This window comes from Equus caballus, chromosome 2 (genome assembly GCF_041296265.1).
Source record: "Equus caballus isolate H_3958 breed thoroughbred chromosome 2, TB-T2T, whole genome shotgun sequence".
In the NCBI taxonomy this organism is placed as follows: Eukaryota; Metazoa; Chordata; class Mammalia; order Perissodactyla; family Equidae; genus Equus; species Equus caballus.
In genome coordinates, this window is record NC_091685.1 from 32,384,044 (window position 1) to 32,407,929 (window position 23,886).

Here is a 23,886-nt window from a genome sequence, read left to right on the forward strand (position 1 = left end):
CCCGCCTGGGACGGCCTGGCCCTGCACGCCACCCAGGGTCACGGGGCTGGAGGGAGACAGGGGTATGGAGAGGTCACTCGCTGCCTGGAAGATGACTCAGGACCTGTGGGCCGAGAGCCAGGAGCCCCAAGCAGCCTCACCTCCACCCTCCCCTCCAGGTCCACGGAGACGTGGGCCACCCGCCCAGGACCCTGACCTGTCAGAAGGGGAATGGCGCCTTACCAAGACCTGTGTGCTGCTCCCACCCAGCAGCGGCTGAGGCCGGGGAGGGGCGGGGCTTGCCCAAGGTCACTTGGTGAGTGTGTGGCTGAAGTAGGATCTGAATCCCATCTCGGACCCCACATCAGACCACACCCCGTCTCCCACCCTCCCTGCCATCAGCATTCACGTAGCTTCCCTCCTACACTGCCGTGAGCGCAAGACAGAGAACAAGGCCCACTCTGACCAAGGGACCCAGGTGCGAGGCTTCTCCAGGGCTGAGAGGCCGGCAAGAGGCGGGGGGGACACCCACCAACTGGCTTGATGGAGACAGTGAGGGACCGGCCCTGAGAACAGGGGATCGTGGTTTCATTTCCACCTAGTGAGCTCGTCCCGTTAAGACAGCGCAGACTGCAGCCCCTCTCGGGGCCCTCGCTCTCCTCCAGGCCCAGCCAGCTGCTCCCTGCTCTGCCACTTCCCACATCCCACAGCCGCCTCCCCTACTCGAATGGGAGCTCCTGGGGGAAGGCCGTGGCTGTCTCACCCGCAGCTCCCATGGCCATCTCGGTACTGAGGCCCCCCTGGCACTCAGTTGGCACCTGCTGAGTGAAGGAAGGAGCAGACGGATAAATGGGTTCATGTCCTGTCTTCCCACATCACTCGAACTCCATGGGGGCAGAAACTCTACTCCTCTCAGCATCACCTGTCCTAGAACCTCCTCTTATTCTTCACCTGGCTACTTCCTACTTTTCCTTTAGGTCTCCGCTTAGCTGTCACTTCCTCCTGGAAGCCCTCCCTGACCATCCTGCCAAAACTACATTAGCCGGCTCTGCTCTGAGTACCACATATTCCCTTATCAGTGCCCTTATCCCAGGGAAATACTCTTCCCCTCAAGGCAGCACTAGGACTTGTGTCCCCATCTGTGAGTGAGACATGAGGCATTTGTCTCATCATTGTGTCTCTAGCTCAGGGGCTGTGCAGAGCTGGTGATGGATGGATGGATGGGTGGATGGGTGGATGGATGGATGGATGGATGGATGGATGGATGGGTGGGTGGATGGGTGGCTGGGTGGATGGATGGATGGATGGATGGATGGGTGGCTGGGTGGATGGATGGATGGGTGGATGGATGGCTGGATGGATGGATGGGTGGATGGTGGATGGATGGATGGATGGATGGGTGGATGGAAGGATGGGTGGATGGGTGGGTGGGTGGGTGGGTGGGTGGATGGATGGATGATGGGTTTCTCATGGGATCTGACCCACACTAGGGATTCAGTCAACATTGGCAGATGGCAATGGTGGTGATGGCAGTGTTGGCCAAGGTGGATATCTCTTGCTCTTTTCTGTCCAGCAGCCTCCACATCCCATTCTTTGCCCAGTATTAGCCACCCTACCTTCTCTGGGAAATTGCTCTTTCTGCCCCACATGACTCCCACATCACAAAACCTCAATGCGCCACCCACATGACCCAGAGTTGGTCAATGGTGGGATCTCATGTCCCTGGTGGCAGCAACTGGACCAAGAGTGGGGATGGGACCCACACAAAGCCAAAGTCCTTCCTCAGGGCTGACATGGATCCGAGAGAAGGTAGCTCTCTCGTTTTAGCCTGGAGTTGCCAAGCTGGGCTGATGGTGACCAAGTTCCTTATTCATAGAAGGGAGAGAAGGAGGCCGACCCCAAAGGGATGTAGGGACAGCAGAGGCGAGTGACACACAGGGCATCCTGGTGGCCCTGAGCCCTGGCTCCAGCCCCCCGAGGCCCCCCCAGCCACTTCTGGGGCCATCAGGTTCCCTTTTTCTCTCAAGCTGATGTGTTGGGGGCTTCTTTCACTTGTAACAGAAAGAATTCTGAATAACATTAAACGGAGAAGAAAACAGTGAGGAACAGGGCAAGTGGAAGGGTAGGCACAGACGTGCAACAGCGATGGGCCAGGAGACGCAGGGTGACGGAGAAACACCCGTGAGGGCGCAGCTGAGGCCCCAGCCCAGCGGGAGCAGGGCCAGAGCGCAGAGTCATGCAGCAGAAGGAAGGACCAAAGGTGGGCTTGGCGCACTTTCGCTGAGTGACAGAAACCCCACTTAAACCGGCATATTAAACAGGAAGGGGCATTCCTTAGCTCACAGGACTAAAATGTCCACGGGTCTGTAGCTTCAGACACAGCTGGATCCAGGTCCTCAGCCGCCATTGTCAGGACCCGTCTCCCCAACCCTCCACTGTCCTCTCGGTGGACTCATTCTCAGGCTGGCTCTCCTCCGCCGATGGCAGCTTTGGGCTTCCATCCTAACAGCAACCTCCGCTGAAAAAGAGCCTCTCCCCATGGTGCAGCGAAAATCCCAGAATTTGCTCTGGATGGCCGTGTTCCAGTCACAGGCTCACCCTAAAACCAACGCTGAGACCAGGGGAGTGTGGCGCTCTTAGCGGCCAGCCCTGCACTTGCGGGAAGCCCCCAAACCGATGATCTCAACGGGGGGAGGGGAGGTTCCCAAGGGTGCTGCTGTCAGAAGGGGGTGTCTGTGACGGGCAGGCAGACGTAGGGATGCCCACGGTCCTCGGGCAGAGGTCTTTGGCTGGAAGCTACTCCCCACAGGAATGAGAGCCTGAGGGAGAGGAGAGGAGCTCTTTGGAGAAAAGATATCATTCCCCTTGGCTGGGTCTTTGGAGGAGGGGCGAGGTCTCCCCTGAAGGAAGAGGAGAGATGGGAGGGCCTCTCGGCTCTCGGCTACTCCCAGCCCTGGAAGTCTCTGGTTTGCAGCTGTGACGCCAATTGTCTGCAGCCAGACACATTCCTGGACCCGGCTGACAGGGCAGAGAGGGGATTCAGGCATCGAGAAGTACCTCCAATTCCCACATCTGCGTGCTCCAAATGCACCAGGGGGCCACTCCTGCGGGTGCGCAGAGAGAATCGCAGCCGTGTCTGCCCGAGCCGCCTGACTCCAGCAGTTCGCACGCGAGAGAGCTGGCGGCTTCCAGGATGTCGGTAGAGGGCAACAGCCCAGGGCCGCGACTCCAGGGTGGCCTCCAGGACCCCCTCGGGACGAGGCTGCAGACGGGGCTCAGAAAATGCCTGCCCCGTGCTTGGAGAGAAACAGGGAATGCTGTCCTGACACTTCAAGCCTGCCAGTGTCCCCTGTATTGTACAGTGACCACCCAGCCTCAGCCCCACGTCATGAAGGACCCCCAGCCTGGCTTCCCTCTGCTGGGCGCCTCCCATGACTCCCTGCTTCCGCTCCTCCTCTCGTCTTTAAAGCCAAGAATGGACACGCCATCGAGAGAGTTGCACACGTCGTCGTGAGTGAGAGCGGCAGAGTGCTTCTCTGAGACTCAGTTTCCTCCACTGTTTGGGAGGGGAGAAAGCTTCCCTGCCAGCCCCTTAGAGACGCTAAGATCATCAAATGGTCTGAGGCTATGACCCGGCCTTGGAAATGATAACGCCTCTCACCGGGCGCAGTACACTGCTCGCCCGCATGGCACCTGGGGATTGGGGTCCCCCAGTGTGCCCTCTCTTGGAGTTGGGGTTTAGGGAGAGGGGTGAGTCTTGTTTGCCTGGAGGCAGGAGGATGGACAAGATGACGTCTCGAAATCCTTTCCAGCCTTGAGTTGACTGATCCAACATGGAGGTGATGTAGTCAGACTTTAAATCCCCACTGGACTGGGCCCCCAGCCCCTCTGTCACCTCTCCAGCACGTGCTGAGCACATACGAGCTCAGAAATGCCTGCCAGGGAGACGAAAGTCACGAGTGACACTTCCTCTTGCCTTCCCATCCAATTGGCCAGCTGGTCCTATCGACTTTCCTCCGCTCTCCCTCTTGGATCCACCCACTTCTCACCACATCCCTGGCCACTGGCATGGTCCAAGCCACCCTCTCTCTCCAGGATGACTGTCCAGCCTCCTCACTGGTCTGCCTGCATCCATGCCTGCTGCCCAGCATACTTTCTCCGCACAGCACTCAGAGCAATTCAGCAAACAAACAAACAAACTATATCTATGTAATTATATCAGTCCCTTCCAATGGCTTCCCATTACACTTAGAAAAATATCCAAACTGTTGACTAAGGAGGAAAGACGATATAATGTTTCTTTTTAAAAAATTGTGGTAAAACACACATAACATAAAATTTACCATCTTAACCTTTTTTTTTTTTTTGAGGAAGATTAGTCCTGAGCTAACTACTGCCAATCCTCCTCTTTTTGCTGAGGAAGACTGGCCCTGAGCTATCATCCATGACCATCTTCCTCTGCTTTATATGTGGGACGCCTACCACAGCATGGCTGGCCAAGCGGTGCTATGTCGGCACCCGGGATCCAAACCAGTGAACCCTGGGCCGCTGAAGAGGAACGTGCGTACTTAACCGCTGCGCCACTGGGCCGGCCCCTCGTCTTAACCACTTTCAAGTGTGCAGTTCAGTCACGTTAAGTACAGCCAGATTGTTGTGCATCCGATCTCCAGAACTTTTTCATTTTCCACAACTGAAACTCTATCCCCACTGAGCAACAGCTCCCCGTTCCCCTATCCCAGGCCCTGGCAACCACCCCTCTTCTCTGTCTCCATGAGCTTAACGACTCAGGTACCTGAATAAGTGCAATCACACAGCGTTTGTCTTTCTGTGGTGGGTTGTTTCACTCAGCATAATGTCCTCACGGTTCACATATCGTAGCATGTGTTACAACTTCCTGCCTTTTTAAGGCTGAATAATATTCCATCGTATGGACAGACCACATTTTGTCTATCCATTCGTCCATCGATGGACAACCGGGTTGCTTTCACCTTTTGGTTATCGTGAATAATGATGCCATGAACACGGGTGTGCAAGTATCTCTTCGAGCTCCGCTTTCGACTCTTTTGGATATGCAACCAGAAACGGAATTGCTGGGTCATGTGGGAATTCTATGTTTAACTTTTTGAGGAAGCACCATCCTGTCTCCCACAGCAGCTGCAGCATTTTACACCCCACCAACAGTGCATGAGGGTCCAATTTCTCCACGTCCTCACCTGCACTTGTTTCCTGATGGGCGTAAAGTGGATCTGATGTGTCTTGATGGCAGAAATATCAGTACTGTGTGGATGCCTGTGTATGATAGGATATTTATTATCCCTCCCAGCACTAAATGCCACTGGCATGTCCCCTGATCCTTGTGACAAACAAAAACACTCACTGGGGAGGTGGCATGCCTGGCCAAGGGCCACCAGCCCTGCGCAACCCACACCTCATCCCGTACCATGCTTCCCCTTGCTCACCACCCCTGCCACTCTGGCCTTCTTTCTGCTCCTTAGTCACGCCAACTTCAATCTCACCTCAGGGCCTTTGCACTTGCCATTTTGCATGCTCTTCTCCTAGATCCTCACATGATAGATCGCAGCCTCAGATATCACCTCCTCAGGGAGCCCTTCCCTGACCTAACACAGCCCCCTTGCTCTCTCTCACGTGACCCTGTAGTGCTGTCACTTATCACCATCTGAAAGTACCTTCTTTATTGTTGGCATGTTCGCTGCCGCTCCATCAAAAGCACAAGCTCCTTGAAAGCAGATCTCGTCTTCTTCTTCATGTAAATCCCACACTTAGAGCAATGCAGGTGCTCAGTCAATGTCTGTTGACCGACTGCATGACTGGTGTGTTCAATGTTAGGGCTGGAAGGGAGATCGTCCTCTCTTGCCACCACTCCATTCACAGAGCGGCATCACAAAGCCCAGGAAAAGGAAGGGACTCGATCAAGATCCCTGGAGGCCCAAGCCAGGCTGGTGCTCTTTCCCCTGCATCTCGCACCGGGAGGCTTTCCATGCCCAGGTTGGCACCCGCGCAGCGAGCGTCTCAGGTTGTCCATCTGCGGGAGGCCGCACCTCGTCTCCAGCCAGCGGGTTCTCCTCTCCACGTGGTTCGTTCTTTTTTGGCAAGCAGATGAAGCAGTTGGCTTGTTTGGAGGCCAGGCAGCATGAAAAGTCAGGGTCTTTACACCGCAGAGCACCGCAGCCCCGCAGGGGGGCTCAGGAGGGCCACGTGGGTCAAAGGCGGCCTGCGGCCCCACTGATGTCACAGGCCCAGCTCCACCCAAAGCTGATTGCAGACCCACGGGCCGAGAGGTCCTCCCTGTGGACCTGCCCTCCATGCATCTCTCTCACTCCCTCTCGATGCTAAAGGTGTAGAGTTGAATATAGGTGCGTGAGCTGCACACTCGGTGTGTTTCCCTCTCTTGAGAACGCCCACGCTGCCCGCACCCGGCCTCCCTCAGATCTGCCCCACCCCCACCACTGAGTAAACCTTCGGCCCCCTTGGCGGAGGGAACGCTTAATGACTAACCCGACGTGGCTGGAAGGTGTTTCTCCAGTTCTGCATGGAGTCAGGCTGACCTGTTCGAATCCCAGCTCAGCCCCGGGGCGTCAGAACCAGGTTGCCGGCTCCTGTGTTAGGGTTTCCTCGTCCGCCGGGTGGGGCTGCTTCAGGGAGTTTGGGCTTCACGAGATGAGGATACCTGTAAAGACTCCGCGCCGTCCTGGCCCGTCCCCCAAGGGCTCCATCCATCACCATTACCATCCAGCAGCTGGAAAGACTGCAGGCACCATCCTCACTCCCGATTCTTGTCCAAGCTCCCGGGGAAGTTCCTCCCATTTCCATCTTCAGAGGATTGGACAAGACTCAAAGGCCAGTGCGTCTAGAGAGACCAAGAAACAAAAATGGGATCAATGCAGTGATGCCGTGATACAGCCCTGTTTCTGGAGCAGCGAGGACATGCAAGGTGAGCTCCCTGCAGATGCTAACAGAGGGAATACCCACAGCCACCCGGGAAGAAGGTGCTATGGTATCCCCATTTAACAGATGAGGAAACTGAGGCAGAGGAAGGCCAATCAAATTGTCCAAGGCCACGTGGCTAAAAGCGGTGGCACCAGGCAGCCTGCAGCAAAGAAGTGGGGGCACCCAAACGCCATGGGGCACCAGGGGGATGCCCAGCCCAGCCTGGAGCGTCAGGCAGGCTTTGCTCCCAGAGCCTGAAGGAGGAGTTGACACTCTGCTCTGGTGCCACCTTCTCAGGGAGGCCCCAGCTAAAACAGCAACCCCCTTCAGACTCCCCCACCTGCCTTCGCCCTGCTTTATCCCTCTCATAACATGTAGCATCATCTGACAAAGATTTACAGGGCTCGAGAAATGGACAGAGGCCAGTCGAGAAGGGCCTCGTCAGGCTGGATAAAGTGCGTGGACTTTGTCCTTGGGTCCTTGGGAAGAGCAGGGAGGATAGTGGGAAGGCAGCCCCCACAACACACACGTGCACACATCTGACCGCAAACAAGGATTTTGACAGTCCAAAAGGGCAGCCTTCCATCCGTTTGAGCATCGAACCCAGGACCTGGTCCCCTGGGCCAGGCGGTGGCTGGGATGTAGGGACAGTAAAGGAAAGGCCCCCCAGGGGCCATAGTCAGGTGAACTCACACATATAATGGCCTTCTGTAGACCAAGTGGCTTGTCCCACAGAGCAGGCATGCCTCCACACCCCTGTGCATCCTGGAATGCCATCCATCCATCCAGCAAACGTTTATTGAGCTCCTACTATATACCAGCATTGGGAAAATGGATAATCTAGGGCATATATGGTTCCTGCCTTCACAGAGCTCTGGCATGCCTAGGGAACTCTTGTTCATTCCTCAAAACCCTCCTCCAGTACCCTCTCTTCAATGTGAGCCTTCCCTGACTCCCCCAAGTAGTAAGCTGCTTCTCTTCCAGTGCTCTCCTAGCATCCTATGACTTTCACTGTAGAGGAAAGAGAAAGGGGACAACCGGCCACTGAAAACTCACTGTGCACCAGATCCTGTGCTGGGAACAGGCAATATCCCACTTCAGGCTCTCAGCAACTGTGCAAGATGGGCTCAGAGAGGTTAAGTCTCTTGCCCGAGGTCACACAGCCAGCCGGTAAGTGAGAAAGCAGAGGCCAGGAAGCAAGGCAGTCCTACTCCAGGGGGTCGGCCATAGTCTATGCTGTGAACACCCTGAAGAGAGGGGTGGCGGGTCATGTTAACCTCACACTCTGTCCTCGGGCCCAGCACAGGCAGGGCGCACAGTAGGTGCTCCAGGTGTGGAGGGCGGCAGCTGCCCTGGAGCCCAGCTGGGGCTGCGCTGCCCTCCTCGGGGCCTAGGTGGCGGTGTGCACACTCCGTCTCCGGCCCCTGCAGGCGTCCACCTTCAGCTCGGATCCCTGGCCTGGAAAGGCACTTGCCGCCTTCACCCAGCCTCCTCCGCCTGCAGCCTCGAGGACCAGTTCAGCCTCAGTCCCGCTGACTGGGCTCCTCCCATGCTGACGCTTATCACCATCACGGGGCCCTGGGAAGGGCCAACTCTGCTTCCCCAAAATGTTGTGGAGGGGAGGGAGGGACTCACGTCCACGGTCAGACCCAGGAAGCCAACTGGCTCAGGCGCCCGGGGGGGCTGCCAGGGACCCATCCCAGCCTGGTCCCCTTCCCCGTTGCTTCAGGGGGGCCTCCCCACACCCCACAAGGCCAGGAGCTGCCATCTACAAAGCTCCAGAGACCAAGACAGAACCTCTGAGCCACTCTGCGTCGCCCAGAGAGGGGACAGAGACCAAGAGAGGGACAGGGACAGGACCTTGTCCAAAGCGCCGCTCAAGTCACGGGGAGCCGGGGTAGAACCCAGGTTTCCTGATTGCATCCTCAGCAATTTCCAGTACAGTGTGAAGCTGTTTCTACAGGGCCCCGGGGGCAACTGGAGAAAAATGCAGTCCAACCAGTTATCTGATGGAGTAATAATCAAAATAGCAACAACTCCTGTTTCTGTCGAGTTTTGGTCTTTCGCATGCATTACCTCGTCTGTCCTCACACCTGCAGGGGGAGTGGGTGCCACTGTCCCTCACTTTCCCGACACCCCCTCGAGAGGAAGGGGCTCACCCCGGGTTCCCCACGTGGGAGGGATGGGGGGTGTGGGGAGGCATGAATGGGGCTGAGGGGCGGGAAAGGCTGAGATTTGGGGGGCGGGCAGCCAAGCTGTGACTGCAGGTGGGGGAGCTCAGGGTGCCCGTCCTCTTCCCAGACTCTGCCCTGGCTGGGCTGCCCCTCCTCGCTCCCTGCCCTCCCCAACTGTGACCCCAGGGAGCCATCTGGCCTCTGCTCACCATCAGATTTTGTTTTGTCTGCCTGCCCTTAGGTAAGTCCCTTCCCCCATCTTGGACTCAGTTTCCCCACCTGTACAATCAGTGAGCTGGGCTTTGAGTTTGCCCTCTCAGCTCTCATGGTCTGACCCCTCTGGGAAAACGGGTGGGGACAAGATGCACAAAAGGGAACAGAACAGCTGTGTTTGGGGCATCTACCCAGTGCCAGGCGCCAAGCGCTGCCTTCTTTGCTGGTGGTGCAGAGCAGTCAAAGGCAGATGCTGCCAGGAGGCTCAGGGTCCATGGACACTACTTCCCTACCTTCTTGTGCCTCAGTTTCCTTATCTGTCTAGTGGGGCCAATAAACCTACCTCACAGGATCATAGGGAGAGCCCAATGTGATAATGTATATAATGTGCTTCACACAGCAACCACCACACGAGCACTCAAACGTGTTACCATTGTCACTGTCCTCATCTGTCCCCTCCTCCTGGTCTGGTCCAGCCCATGCAGGGCTCAGCCTTAAAAGAAAGCTCCTAGCTAGCATCGGAAAAGCCTGGGCTCCACTCCCGGCTCTGCCATTAGCCTGCTGAGTCACTCAAGCCTCAGTCTCTTCACCTGCAAAAGGGGGCCAATAAGATCTGTGTGGAAAAGTATCATGGGCATGCAGCAAGATCGCTGGTGGAGCAGTGCCCGGTGCAGGGCACGGCCGGGGGCAAGTGTCTGCTGAGCGCTTGTCCCTTCCTTCCTTGTTGAAGCAAAAGGAAACTTTATGACAGACAGAGCAGAATAAGGACACAACAGTGCTGCAGATGCTTAAGGAGCACTCACCATGTACCCGACCCTGTCCTAAGGATTTTGCTCATTTAGCTCACTTCATCCTCATCAACAACCCTATGAGGTGGGCAGAGCCATTGTGCCCATTTTACAGAGAGAGGAACAAGCCCCCGAGAAACAAAATGCCGTCCTCTCTGCCCCCAGTGCTCCTTGAGGCCCCTCAGGAGGAAGCACTCACTTTACCAAGCAGCTACTGTGTGCCGGGCAGAATTCTAACCCTTCCCTGTGTTAGCTCCTTCAATTCTCCCATCCATATTATGAGGTAGCCATTATCATTGTCCCCATTTGACAGATGAGAAACTGAGGCACAGGGAGGTGAAGTCATTCATGCAATCGGCAAATGGCTGAGCTAGGACTCGAACCTGGGTGACCCCTCTAGCTGCTTCTCCTAACCACTGCACCAGACCCCACCTGGAGTCTGGCACTCCCGTGAGGCCTCGGCAGCACCCAGGGGTGCAGGCCAGACCTCCATGACTCCAGGAGGTTATGGGGAGTGACTCCTCATCTTTGATAGCCTCGAGTTGCTGGGGGTCTCAGGCAGGCAAAGCTGCACTCTCTCAGGAGGGCAGACACCCTCCTGCAGCCCCACCGGTGTCCAGACAGGCAGGGAACAGGTGCACAGAGCCTGGCCCTGGGCTGGGTGATGGTGGAACTCGTTTGGCAGCCGAGCCCCCCCCCACGCCAACAAGAAGAAACCCAGCCTGCAGCCCCTTGGCCCTGGCGGGAGATTAGCAAAACAAATACCCGAGCAATCTCAATTTCAACACTTGGGGAGGGGGCCGGGTGTCAGGGCGCAGGGGGCCGGAGGGAAACTCGGAGACGTTTTACCACCTAAATAACTTTCCCTCTGTTTAGTTTCACACAAACATACACTCAAGTGCGCACGCTCTCTCTCTCTTTTTTTTACATTTTTATTTTATTTTTACAAATGCTCAAACTTTCCTGCCACAAATTATTCTTGGCCAGGTGACAAGTAGAAAGGCCACGTGGATCCTTCACTTGACAAAAAGAGAAGGGGAAGGGAGGGTTCTTATGAAATATTTGGGTTGTGGGGCTGAGGTGGGACTTCTGTCTTAATTTTCCTGACTGCGCCTTTGGCAGGGCATGCGGGACCTCTGGCCCCTCGCACATGAGCCCTCTCTGCGTGGTATGATCCGCCACTGCTGTGTTTGCCTCCAGCTGCCCCAACAGGATTTCGAGGTTCTGGTGTCACCCAGCTGTTTTGGAAGGGCATTCGGGAAGGGCAGACTGGAGCTGCCGCTGGTAGGTCTCGCTTCACCCAAGCCCTGCAGGGTCCCGTGCCCAGGCCAGCTGGAGGGTCCCATCTGGAGGCCTGGGGGCTGGGGCAGAGGCTTCCGGATTCCCAGGTGGCCCTGTCCTCTCTACCCAGGACCCAAGGAAGGGGCTGGCTCTGGGGCCTCCGCAGGTGTGCAGAGGGGGTGACCCGTCCCATTCACCTCAAGCCTGCCCCGTCCTCCAGTCTCCCCTCCTGCAGATCGGGCTCAGGCCCCCTCCGCAGCGCCATCTCACCACTCTAGCCCCTGTCACTTCAGTTCTCAGGTACACTGAGCTTTTCCCACCTCAGGGCCTTGGCCAGTGCTCTTCCCCCTTCCCAGAGTTCCTGCCCTCCCCGCTTCCTGCGGAGCCCTCCTGTTCATGGTCCAGGTCTCAGCTGGGTTGTCACCACCTCCGACTTTCCTGACGACCTCACCCAAAGTGGGGACCCTGTCATTTGCTATCTCAGCCCCTTGTTGGTTTTCTTCTTAACACATAGGCAATTTATTCTAGTTTTATTTGTCTCTGTTCTTGTTTTTCACGTCCTGCCTAACTAGAGTGAATAAATGGAGGAGTGAATGAATGAATGAGTGACTAGAAGAATGAGTGAACGAATAAGTGAGTGAGTAATTGAATGAACCAGTAGGTCCTGAGGCCTGGGCCAGTTTTCCATTCCTTACATTGATGTGAACGTGGACTGTCTGTGGCCACCCTTTGTGAGGGCCACTCCTCCCCAGGCTGGTTAGAAGGAACCACAGTGGGGCTGGTATAAAAGCATCTGGTGTCCCCAGTCCAGTGGGGGAGCTCTGACCCCAGCAGGGAGGGTCTAAGCCCTCTTGAGACGTGACTGCATCACCAAGGGCACTTCGTAGGTGTTTCTTATACAAGCAGAATTTGCACAGCCACATGAGTCCTTGCCCACTCTGTGCCCAGTGCCTAAGAGTCGGGCCATGCTAATTCAATTTAAGTCAGAATTTATTAAAAGCATGCATCTTAAGTTGACGGTGTTATGAACTTTTCAATGCATGCTCTCACTCGCAGAGGTGCTGTCGAGGCAGAGATTCTGAATCCTTTCTGACAGATGAGAACACGGAGGCTCAGAGAGGTGACAGCATTTGCACAAAGCCATCCAGCAGATCTGATCTCTGGCTCTCTGCGGTGTGGCCAGCCCTGTCCTCTGGCTTCGATTTGTGACAGCCATCGTTGTCCATCTGTCCCCAGATGTGCAGGCCAGACATTTGTGAGTCGTCCTTGACGCCTTTCTCCCCCTCAAACCCACATCCGATCAGTCCCCGAGTCCCGTGGGCCGCCTCCCAGCAGCACCCCCACGACCCTCAACCCCACTGCTCTGCACGCTCAGCAAACGTGCTCCGGGCTTCCTGCTATCGGCCCCAGCTTGCACAGCCGCAGACCAGAGGGCCAGCCCCTGACTCCGACGCTGCGTCAGGGCCGCGTCGTTTTATTGGCGTGACGAACGAGCTCACGGAGCTCTGCGGTGTGTAATGACGCACTCGTTCTATTGATTAGCAGCTTGAGGCTGGAAACTTATCCCTTAATAGAAGCCCTGCCGCTCTCTCCAGCAACTCTAATGGAAATTAATGACTACTTAGATACGACTGAGCTCATGAGCAATCGTTTCGGGGCCAACTACACGTGAGTCGTGAGGAATACAACTGTGTCTTTTCAGGCGCGTGTCCAGCCAGCATCCTGGCCAGCAGGCACCCGCCCCTGCCGAGGCCCTCAGTGGGCTGCATGGAGTGATGGGGGCAGAGTGGCGCATGTCGACCTCCTAGCACCCCCGTCCTTACATCCAGCTCGAAGCGCCGCAGGCGTCCGACAAGATTTCCTTGGATGGATTCTGTCAGCATTCTTCCAGCCGCCCCTCATCAGGAAGGAGAGAGCAGTGGAGAGCTCGGGGAGTGTGTGGGCTGCGCAGAGAAGGGATTCCAGGCAGCAGGGGGCCGTCCACGTGGAGCAGAGGCTCCTGGACGGGAGGGAATCATCCGGGGAGGGAGCAGGGGTGGGACAGATGAGGTGGACCTTTTCTCTGCTACGCACCCCTCGGTCTCGGGTCTGGGAGTTCTGGGCCCACATCCTGGTGCCACATTCGACATGGAGGCAGTGCGTACCTCCCACGCGCCAGGCACCTGCTAAGCGCTGGGGTGATAGCATGGCACAGAGCAGACAAGAGTCCCTGTCCCCACGGAGCTTCTGGTCTAGGGCTGTGAAGAACAATAAGTACACATATAATGACCGCAGGTATTGGGCCAGGAACAAACAAAAACGGTCAATGGACAGAACGGAGAGGAGCGGAGCCTAGAGAGGAGGCCCGTAACCACTCGGAGGGAAGATTTCCATGGTCTTGGGGAGAGAAGACTTCCGTGAGCAAGCTTCAAAGCCCCGAAGCCAGAAAGGAGAAAACGGATGAATTTAAATACAGAAGCACTAAGCCTCCAGCAGGAAGGTCAAGGACAAGCAGGGGTGAAAGCAATGGTCACAAGGACCACTGTTAGGTGGTGCCCCCAAACCCATCAGGCTCCTGGACTGGGGGGATGGACAGGGGTCCCTGCACACAGCTACACCCCATCCCCGACTCCTGCCCCTGCCACTCCCACTGCCCCTGGGAACCTGTCCTGTCCCTGCCCCACCCTCTGGGCTGCAGCTGAGGCCTCCGGGCCCCATTCTCAGCCCCCCTGCCCCACTCAGGGGACTCTGGGCTCCGGCTGCCCCTCTTCTGGCCTGGCCCGGGCAGCTGCTCAGCCCTTCTGCCCACTGAGAGAGGAGGTGGACTTGTCACTTGGGCCCTGAGGAAGGCACTTGTCCCCTCCCTGACCTGGGTCTGCCCCAGGCCTCGCTCACGTGCTGCCACCTGGATGTCCCGAGGGCTGCCCACCCCTCACGGGCCTTCGGGGGAGGGAGTCAGGGCTTGAGTGCTCCTCCAGGACCTTCCACGCAGCAGCTCGCTCCTGTGGCCACAGCTGGGAGGCGACGGGGCCAGGACTCAAACCCAGCTCCAGCTGGCTCAGCTCTTCTTTTGCCTCTGCACCTGCCCACTGGTGACCAGCTGCAAGCCGGGCCTCTTCACCCCTTGGAACCAGAGAAAGAGTTGAAACTGTTGGGGCACCCAGGTCCTCGAAACACCCACCGTGGAGTCTGGGCGTGTCAGGCAGGGAGGAAGGAGGAGGAAGCCTGTGGGTCGAGGCAGAAGGAGAAAGACAGAGAAATAGGAGCGCTGACCCGGGAGAATGAAGGTAGAACCAGGGACAGGGAGGCGAGTGCTGTCCCAGGGCCCCTGGTGTGCCCTGGACCCTACCCAACAGGGCTGGGAGTCCTCACTGCACCTGTGGTACGGGGGAGCGGGCCCTCAGTGACGTGGACAGGGACAGGGGGGCCAGCAAGGCCACTCAGGAGAAAAAAGCTTCCTGCGTCCCAAGGTTACCCAACCCGGCTGCCCAGGCCAGCTGGAAGACCCCCTCCCGGGCCTCCACTCAGCCCCCAGGTGTGGAGGAGGGAGTCTCTCTGGGAAGCGAGGAGATCAAAAGGAGGAGAAGCTGATGACTCACCAGCATGCGCCTCCCTCTCTGCTCTCCACGCACCACAGAGCCTTCCCACAGCCACTCCCACAGGGTTCAAGGACCCCAGGGAGAGCCCAGCCTGGCGTGGCTCCTCCAGCCATGGCCCAGCCACTTCTGCCAACTCAGGCTTTCGTCTGCACCGGTCTGACCTGCCCCTGCCACCCAACGACACACACACGCGTGCACAACATATGCAGGTGATGCACATACACCACAGAGCAAGGGGCCACCACACCCTCTGTGGGGTGGGAGTCCAGCTTTGACCCCCTCCAGCATCCCCGTCCAGACCAAGGCCATCTCAGGGGATGTGGGCCTCGGGCCGTGTGATCCACGGGACTGTCTCCCCACACCTTCTCTCCGGAAGCCAACATTTCTTCTCATGAAACTGGATGAAATGCGCACCCAGGGCTCCGCCGAAGGGGAGCGGGGAGCTCTCAGGAGGCTGCGCCTGCCTAGACTTCACAGCCGTGGGCAGAGCTTCCTGGGCGCCTGGGTCAGTCTTCAGACCTCAACCCCGTCCACCTGCCTGAAGCTTCCTGCGCAGTGGCAGCCCGAAGCCGTGGGGGTAGAACAGCGAGGAGTCAGTTCTAAAGTCAGCTTTACCGTTCCACTGTGGCCTCCAGCAAGTCACTTAACCTCTCTGAGCCTCAGATTCCTCATTTATCAATTGGAGAGGAGCCAGGCACCTAGGAAATACCGCTTTCCTAAAACTCACCCAGAAGAAGGAAGTGAATCCTCCAAAAGGGCTCCAGCCATATCTTGGGGCTGATCAGAAGAATAATAACGGGGACTCGTTCTGTACGTGCACCGTCTCATTCAGTCCTCATAGCTGCCCTTCACAGGAGGCACTGTTCTCATCTCCGCTTTGCAGAGGAGACGGCACAGCTCAGAGCCTTGCAGCTGACACAGGGTGTCCGAGGTCACAGCAAGATGCAAAGGTAGGTGTGTCCAACATCGATACCCATGGGCCCATAATCGACCCCCAGAACTGCCCCCCGGCTCCAGACTGCCTGCTTCCTCCTCACCCCTCATGCCTCCCCGGGCGAGGCCTGTGACTGGGAGCCTTGGCTTCCATCCTTCGGCCACATCAGGGTGTGCACACACGGACACACTGAGCAAAGGCAGGGCGCAGCCCCCCCCGTGAGCCGGGCTCTCAGGCTCTCTGGATGCTAATGGCGCCCACACTGGTGTCCCCCACTCCAGGCTGGGTTATCAAGTTCCCGGAGGTCCAGTAATCATGCCAAAATCAATGTCTCTGAAACGCGCTTCCCCCTCCCCTGCCCCCCTTGCCAAACCACAGTCACCTCTCAATGGACTTGTGACATCCCCCTCACTGGCCTCCCTACCTCCCCGCTACTCCCAAGTGATCTGCTCCAGGTCCTGCAATGGCTCCCCTATTGTTCACAGCAAAAGCCAAAGCCCCACACCACGTGATCCTGCGGCCCCTGCAGCTCCGCTGCCTCCTGTCCTCCCTCTCTCCCCCCATGCACTCCACTCCAGCCATACTGGCCTCTGTGCTGTCCCCAGAACACCTCAAGCACGCTCTCACCTCAGGGCCTTTGCACTTGCTGTGTCCTCAGCCTGGGACATCCTCCTCTGCCTCTCATCCCTCAGGTCTGCTCAAATATCCTATCAGCGAGGCCCTCCCTGACCGGCCGAGGGAAGCAGCCCTCCCAGCTCGCAGTGCCTCCCCCTGCCCCCATTTAGATTTCCCGGAGCGCCTGGCACCATCTAGCAGGTTACTAATTTGCTTACTTGTTTACTGTCTCTTTCACCCCCCCGGGAATGTGCTGCCCTGGAGGTCAGGAAGCTCTTCTCTCCTCTTCATCCCCATTCACACCCGGAACCTAGAACAGAGCCTGCACTTTAGATCCTCAATGCGCACTGATGAACGAGGGAAAGAAGGAAGGAAGGGAGGGAGGGAGGAAGGAAAGAAGGGAGGGAGGAAGGGAGGAAGGAAGGGAGGGAGGGAGGCAGGAAAGAAGGGAGGGAGGGAGGAAGGAAGGGAGGGAGGGAGGAAGGAAAGAAGGGAGGGAGGGAGGAAGGAAGGGAGGGAGGGAGGAAGGAAAGAAGGGAGGGAGGGAGGAAGGAAGGGAGGGAGGGTGGAAGAAATGCTCACACAGCGGGGGGCGGGGGCTGAGGATCTGAAAGCAGGGTGGGCAGAGGAAGAGAAAAGAGGAGGAAAGGAATAGACATGAAATAGATCCAGAGACATGTGTTTGTGCAGACAGAGGTGGGCAGATCAGACCACACACACACACACACACACACACACACACACACACGTGTGTGTGTTAAAGGCCAAACACACACATCCACGCCGTAAACATGGCTCAACAGAGAGGCCAAGAGCCAAGACACAAAAGCACCCAACTTGTGTATACTAACACACACACAGAAACCCTCACACACAAACGCATCCTCAAATACCCGTATACACATAAACACACCCTTGCACACATGCACACCCGCACAGAGCCCCTTACCAGTGCTCCATCCTGGCCCCGCACCCCTCCCCGGGTGACTCGCTGAGCAGGGAGGGAAACTCACCGGCTCTTTTTCAAAGCTGATTTGGCTCCAGTCTCCCTTGTAATCTGCTCCCGGATCAGTGCTCACAGGGGCGCTGGCCCTGGCCTGAGGTCGGGACCTTTCACCTTCTCCCAGGAAGTCCCACTGAGTCCTCCCCCCAACCCCCTCGGCCCTGCCCTCGTTCCGCTCAGCTGTGCCTCCTTCCCCTGACCAGTATAACCTGCTGAGCTGAATTCCTGCTGGGCATTTTCAAACAATTCTAGTTATTTGGGGGGAGAGGTGATACTGTGACTCCTAGGAGGAGCTTGGGGCAAATTAGGGAGCAGAAGGGACCCCATTCAGGACGGGCAGCCCCTCACTTGCTTGTTCTGAAACAGAGAACCTCGGTCCTGCCCCCTCAACTCCAGCCTCCGTTCTCTGAAAACATGGAAAATTCTCAAACCTCCAGGCCTTCTCGCCTGCAGTGCCTTCTGCCTAAAGTGCCCTCCCCTCCCTTCCCCTCCCCAACCAGTGAACTCCTCCACATCCTTCAAGGCTTCAAGCAGATGTCCCCAACACCTCCCGGCAGGGGATCCCACCCCCCTCTGCTGTCCTCATCTCTCTGTTGTCCCTGTCTGTTTAGGTGTCTGCCTCCCCAACTGGATGGAGATCTCTGAGGGTAGAAAGGGGGACCATGCACCTGTACCCACTCAGATGCCGGCACAGGACCCAGCACGGAGCACCAGCCCAGGAAACGCTTGTGGAACGCAAGAAAGGGATGGACTGGGCATTCACAGGTCTGGACCGGGTGCCAGAAGTGCTGGGTCACTCACTACCTTGCTTGTGACCTTGACCAAGTCACCCACCCTCTCTGGCCTGCCATCCTGAGATCCTGGGCTCACGGAGGCCCATGAAGGGCTGTGCAGGGGCCCCGACCCCACAGGGAGAGCGTGGTGCCTTGAGGGAGCTGCCACGGGCGAGAGCCAGCCAGGTGCTGCCCTCAGGTGAGGGAGTGGCCAGACAGAGCAGGAGGGGAAGAGTGAGGGCTGGTGCTGCCTTGTACAGGTCTCCAAGACCACCACCCTCACAGACACCACCGTCTCCCCCATCATTGCTCCAGCACCACCCACCATCAGGGTCATCAGTGCTGTCGTCTTCCCTGTCACCCATCTTTTACATCATCCTGTCTGCACGCGCGTGCACACACACATGGGATTTTGCTCTCCTCCAAAGAACAACTGTATCTTGTTCCTCTCTGGACCCCTATCACCCCAGCAGAGAACCTGGCACATTCTAGAAGCTCTGTGTTGTGGACTGAAGGAAGGAAGGGCTCAGAGGATGATGGTGTGGCCCTGTGGTTTGGTCCCACTCACTCGAGCTTGCATAGCCAATAGAGAAAGCTGGAACAGGGCAGGACCCAAGGTCTAGGATGACACCAGAGGTCTTCATGGGTCACTGCCCACCTGCCCTGGCTGCCCAGGACCAACAGGGCCACCAAGTGGATGATTTCTCTCTGAGTCCCCACGTTGTTTCACGGGAGCTGGGCTGAACCTCCAGGCCTCACAGAGCATGTCAGAAAGCCCAAGTCACAATGCAAGCTCGGAGAGTGATGCCCCAGCCTCAGTTTCCCTGTTGATAAAATGGGGATCATGTTCCTGCATTTCAGGGCTGTTGGAAGGATGAAGGGAGCGAGAACAGGGGAGGCAGCAGGCCCAGGGCCTGGCATCCGGCAGTGGGCACCCCTCAAGCCTGCCAGCCCCTCATCCCCAGTGCTGCATGGCTGCTGGCCGAGGGGGTGTCGGTGTTTCTTCAGGGTTAGGGCTCCGGAGGGGCGAGTGCTAAACCGTAAACTGCATTACTCTTTTTAAAAAAAATTATTTTGTTGGGGTCATAGGTTTATAACATTGTGTAGTTTAGGTGTACATTATTATGTATCAGTTTCTGTGTAGACTGCATCGCGTTCACCACCAATAGTCTAGTTTTCACCTGTCACCATACACATGTGCCCCTTTACCGCTTTTGCCCTCCCCCCATCCCCTTCTCCTCTGGTAACCACCGATCTGTTCTCCTTGTCTATGTGCTTGTTTATCTCCCAGACATGAGTGAGATCATACAGTATTTGTCTTTCTCTGTCTGACTTACCTTGCTTAGCAGAAAAAATGCCCTCAGGGTCCACCCACGTTGTCGCAAATGGCATGGTTTTGTCTTTTTAATGGCTGAGTAGTATTCCATTGTGTGTATATATACCACATCTTCTTTATCCATTCATCCGTTGGTGGGCACTTGGGTTGCTTCCGCATCTTGGCTGTTGTGAATGACGCTGCTATGAACGTAGGGGCGCAGAGATCTTTTTGCGTTCCTGTTTTCACATACGTTGGACCTGGACACATTCCCTACATGGTCTCATTGCCCGCTCACACCAGCCCAGTGAGGAAGGGTCTGGATTCCCGTTTTACAGATGAGCAGATGAGGACTCGCTCAGGTTACCCAGCAAGAGCAAGGACCCCAGGATGATGGGCTCTCTTGGCCCCTCAGCAGCCTAGGGGCTCGAAGGGGTGTTGTGAAGCCCTGAGCACCCGATCAGAGCAAGGGCCTGGACCTGACATCGCCAGCCTCCTGGGCAGCAGGGGACCAGAGCTCAGAAGTGTCTGGCTTGGATGCCTCCTAGGAAAGGAGTCTGCACAGCTCCCGGGGTTTTGAGCCTGGGCCGTCTGGGGAAGTTCTTCCCATCCTCTCCCCTCCGTCAGAACCCGGGAAGCTGCGTGGTTTAGGGGTCTTCCTTGCTGTGCCCCACTCCCACGCTCAGCTCATCGGGGAGACAGGAGGTTGGCGGCCCAAGCCAGGTCCCACCCTCTGGACCACTTCCTCTGGAAGATTAGAGGGGCAGGGTCTCCCCCACACCCGCCTATCCCAGCATCAGTGGAGGAGCAGCTTCCTGTTTGCAGGGATGGGCTCCCGTTGCTATGGTGATGGCAGGAGGTGCCCCCTCCAGGTGGCTGATACCAGGCTCTGCCCCTTCCTGGGCCTGCCTCTATCACCGGCTGCTTCTCCAGCAGCTGGGCTGGCAGAACCATCCTGTCTGTGATCAAAGGGGCCGCGGGCAGGCACTGCCCAGGGGCCTGGGCAAGGCACCCCTTATCTCTCCCAGGCTGGGGAACTTTCCAGACTCAGGACACCAAGAGCTGAGTAGGGCAGGAGAGGCAGGCCAGAGGGCGTGGGAACAGACACTCCCTGGGAGTGGCGGAGGGACTTGAAACTTGCCAGGAATGAGGCCTGAGACTGAAAACACAGGCAGGAGGGGTCAGTGGTTCGCCCTTATGGCTCTCTAGCCCCACTTGCCCCTCATTCTGCCCGGGCCTCAGCCAGCTGTGTGACTTGGGGCACAGCACTCCACCTCTCTGAGTCCTAGTCTCCTCTGCTCCCAAGTGGAAATCAAAGCAATGGTTGTGAAGATCCAAACTCACACGGCCCCTAGGACACTGCTGAGTCCCGGGTTGCAATAATAAAGATGTCATTTACCATTATTGAGGACAAGCCCTTAAAGTGCATTATTCTCATTTAACCCACGTGGCAACCTGAGATGTGTGCCCTCCTATCATCCACATTTGACAGAAGAAAACGTTCAAGCTCAAAGAGGTGAGGAAATTGCCCCAAATAGCACAGCTTATAAGTGGCTGGTAAGTGTCAGCTGCTAATGCTGCCATTTTCCTCCTGTTATATTTTGGCCGAGCTCACAACAGACCTGACTGGTCCCTGACTCCATCCTCTCCTCGCAGTCCATCCTGCCAGGCCACAGCACGATCTTCATCCATCGGTTTATTTTTTAATTCACCTACTAATAATTACTATTATGAATAAGAATTATCAGTGACTAATATTTATTAGCCCTTGATAATGACCAGCAAGTGCTGAGCCCAACCAGTGAGCCAAGAGCTCTGAGATCTGCGTGACAGCCTTCTGAGGTCAGAACGGTACAAGGAATAAGGAAACAGTGGCCCAGAGAGGGGCATGCACACACACAGACACACAGACACACACACAATGCCCCAGTCGGACTGAACTTCCGTTTCTGGAACATGCTGCACGCTGTCCCACCCCTTGGTCTTTGCCGTGCTATTCTCCACACGTGGAACAACCCATCCATTTCCAGTCTGTCTAGCTGGAACGCGGGCTCCGGGAGGACCAGGACGATGTCTCTGCTGTGCAATCCCCAGTGCCAAACCTCAAATAGAGGAGGCTGCAAGTGCGGGAACAAGGCAGGACTGAAGTAGGAAAGGAACCACTGCTCAGAATCTTATTCGTGTAGACCTGACAGAGGCTAAAAGACAACAACCGAGCCCCTGGGTTTTTCCAGATTCTCTGCAGAGGAAACAATCTCAGTTCCTTTAGCATTTCCATATTGTAACTTTTAGAGCCCTGAGCTCCTAGCAGAGGAGTAAATGAATGAGGAACGAGTCAGTGACCGGATGAATTCTAAGGTGAAATGTTCGCTCACTGTGTTAGTGAGCAAACAAGTTACGAGCTGGAACGTGAACTGGAGATTTACTGAAACAATGAAGGAGTTGGGCGAAGAGCCCAGTGAGTAAGTGAATGGGTGGGAAGGAAGGGAGAGAGCAAGAAATGAGAGCACACACCCATCCAGGTGGAGGGGCACCTCCAGCAGGGTCAAGGGCATGACAGCAGGTCAGTGGTCTCCAATCCACAAGCTTCCTAGAGAGACCACCCCCCACCCCCACCCACAGGCCCCAGAACCGTAGGCTCCGTAGGGTTGGCAGACTGTGGTCCATGGGCCAAATCTGACCCACCACCTGTCCTTGTCAATAAAGTTTTATTGGAACACAGCAAACTCGTTCTTTATGTGCTGTCCATGGCTGCTTTCATGCTACAGCCGCCGAGTTGAATAGTTGCAAACAAGATCATATGCAAAGCCTGAACTCTCTCCTACCAGGCCTTTTGCAGGAAAAGTTCGCCCATCTGTCTAGTAGAACCGCTTGCTGGAGGGACCTGAGCTGGCACCTGCCTGGGACTCTCCCGGTGCTGGCTGGAACCCTCTGGCCCTCAGAGGGTGCTCAGGACCCTGCTCGCACACCTCTGGGCCTGGGCCCTCACCACCTCTCCAGGCAGCCCCTCCCGCCCTGGGGAGCTCGGGCCTTCGAGAGCTCTTCGTTCTGCTGAGCAGAAATGTTCTGTCCTCCTTCTTGTCTCCACCCTCATCCCGACCTCCCGCCTTGACCGCGGGTGTTTACCCTGACCTCCGCCCTGCGTCTCCTTCCCCACCAGCCAGGACGGCTCAGGCCGGCTGCATCCCTTTCTCAACCAGGGAGGCAAGCGAGTGAGTCACCAAGTCCGGAGTGGGGACATCTGCTGGGCTCCGGCCCTCAGCTAATCTCACTGATTCTGCGAGAGGGCCCGAGCCACCCCGGCTGCTTCTTGTTTGAGCTCAGGCCCAGCCTGGAAGGCTGCCGCCTGGAGACACAATTTATTCACCCAGAATTGCAGGGTATTTGGACCCCGAGTGTTTATTTCAAGTTTAGTTTTCTCTTTGCTCCTGGGACGATTTCCCAAAAGAGCTGGGAAAATATGCCCCCCCCCACCCCGCCGCCCCCGCCGGGCCGGTGCACCGGGAGGCAAGGCTGTTCTCATTTGACCCCCACGCAGATTTCCGTGCCCACTTTGCAGGATAACACACACAAATTGTCCAGTTACCGGTCCAGGGCGCCTGCTTTCCCATTGCCTCTGTTATTCTGGAAACTTCTAGAATCATTCGAGATCCACACAAGCCTCAAAGGGTTGCTTTGGACCCGTTTCCACTCTGCCCCAGTGACGCCTTTGCCCCACTTCACAGACTGGAGGCTGACATACCTCCGTGGTCCTGGAACTCGGGACTCACACTTCAGTGAGCGATCATCGCTCAGTGGGCACCAGACAGAGGAGCAGGGTAGGGAGAGGCGGGCTGGGGGTCGTGAAGCAGGAGGAAGGAAAGGCACGCCAGGGAGGAACAGCATGGGTGAGGGTGTGGAGTCTCGTAGGCTTCCTTCCCCGCAGATCCTAAGTGCGGTTTTATCCTCTGTTCAAGGTGCCTGCTGCCTCTGTTGCTAACCACAGGAGCAAGAACAGGGACCATAGGTTTGGAGGGGAAGAGGAGGGAGAGAGAGAAATAAATGAGGAAAGCATAGCAGCTGTGAACTGGGCTCTGGGATGAGACTGACCGGGTGCAGGCCCCACACGGTTGCTTTTTAGCAGAGCTCTACTTTCCTCCTCTGTCCGATGGGGCTCACAGTGCTGAGCTCACAGCTTTTTGAGGGTGAAATGAGGTAATGTGTGTCAAACACTGGGCCCAGGGCTGGCACAGGCCGGGTGCTTGGGTTGCAAACTCCCTTCCCGTCTCGCAGACACAGCATGCTT

General features: G+C 56.8%; 2 long non-coding RNA genes across 3 annotated transcripts; one reads left to right on the forward strand and one right to left on the reverse strand.

Annotated features, from left to right (window-relative positions):
- Nucleotides 1-1,447: 1,447 nt before the first annotated feature.
- On the reverse strand, nucleotides 1,448-18,184 carry LOC106782777 (uncharacterized). Of its 2 annotated transcripts, XR_011432609.1 has the most exons (4): nucleotides 17,524-18,184; nucleotides 16,729-16,820; nucleotides 5,667-6,847; nucleotides 1,448-5,268 (listed from the first exon to the last, which is right to left on the reverse strand). It is a non-coding gene; the product is annotated as an uncharacterized lncRNA (long non-coding RNA). The 2 variants fall into 2 exon arrangements; XR_011432608.1 differs by lacking the exons at nucleotides 1,448-5,268; nucleotides 5,667-6,847 and having other exon boundaries at nucleotides 12,356-16,820.
- LOC138920799 (uncharacterized) lies at nucleotides 13,400-22,322 on the forward strand. The gene is made up of 2 exons (XR_011432610.1): nucleotides 13,400-15,911; nucleotides 18,125-22,322. It is a non-coding gene; the product is annotated as an uncharacterized lncRNA (long non-coding RNA).
- Nucleotides 22,323-23,886: the final 1,564 nt, after the last annotated feature.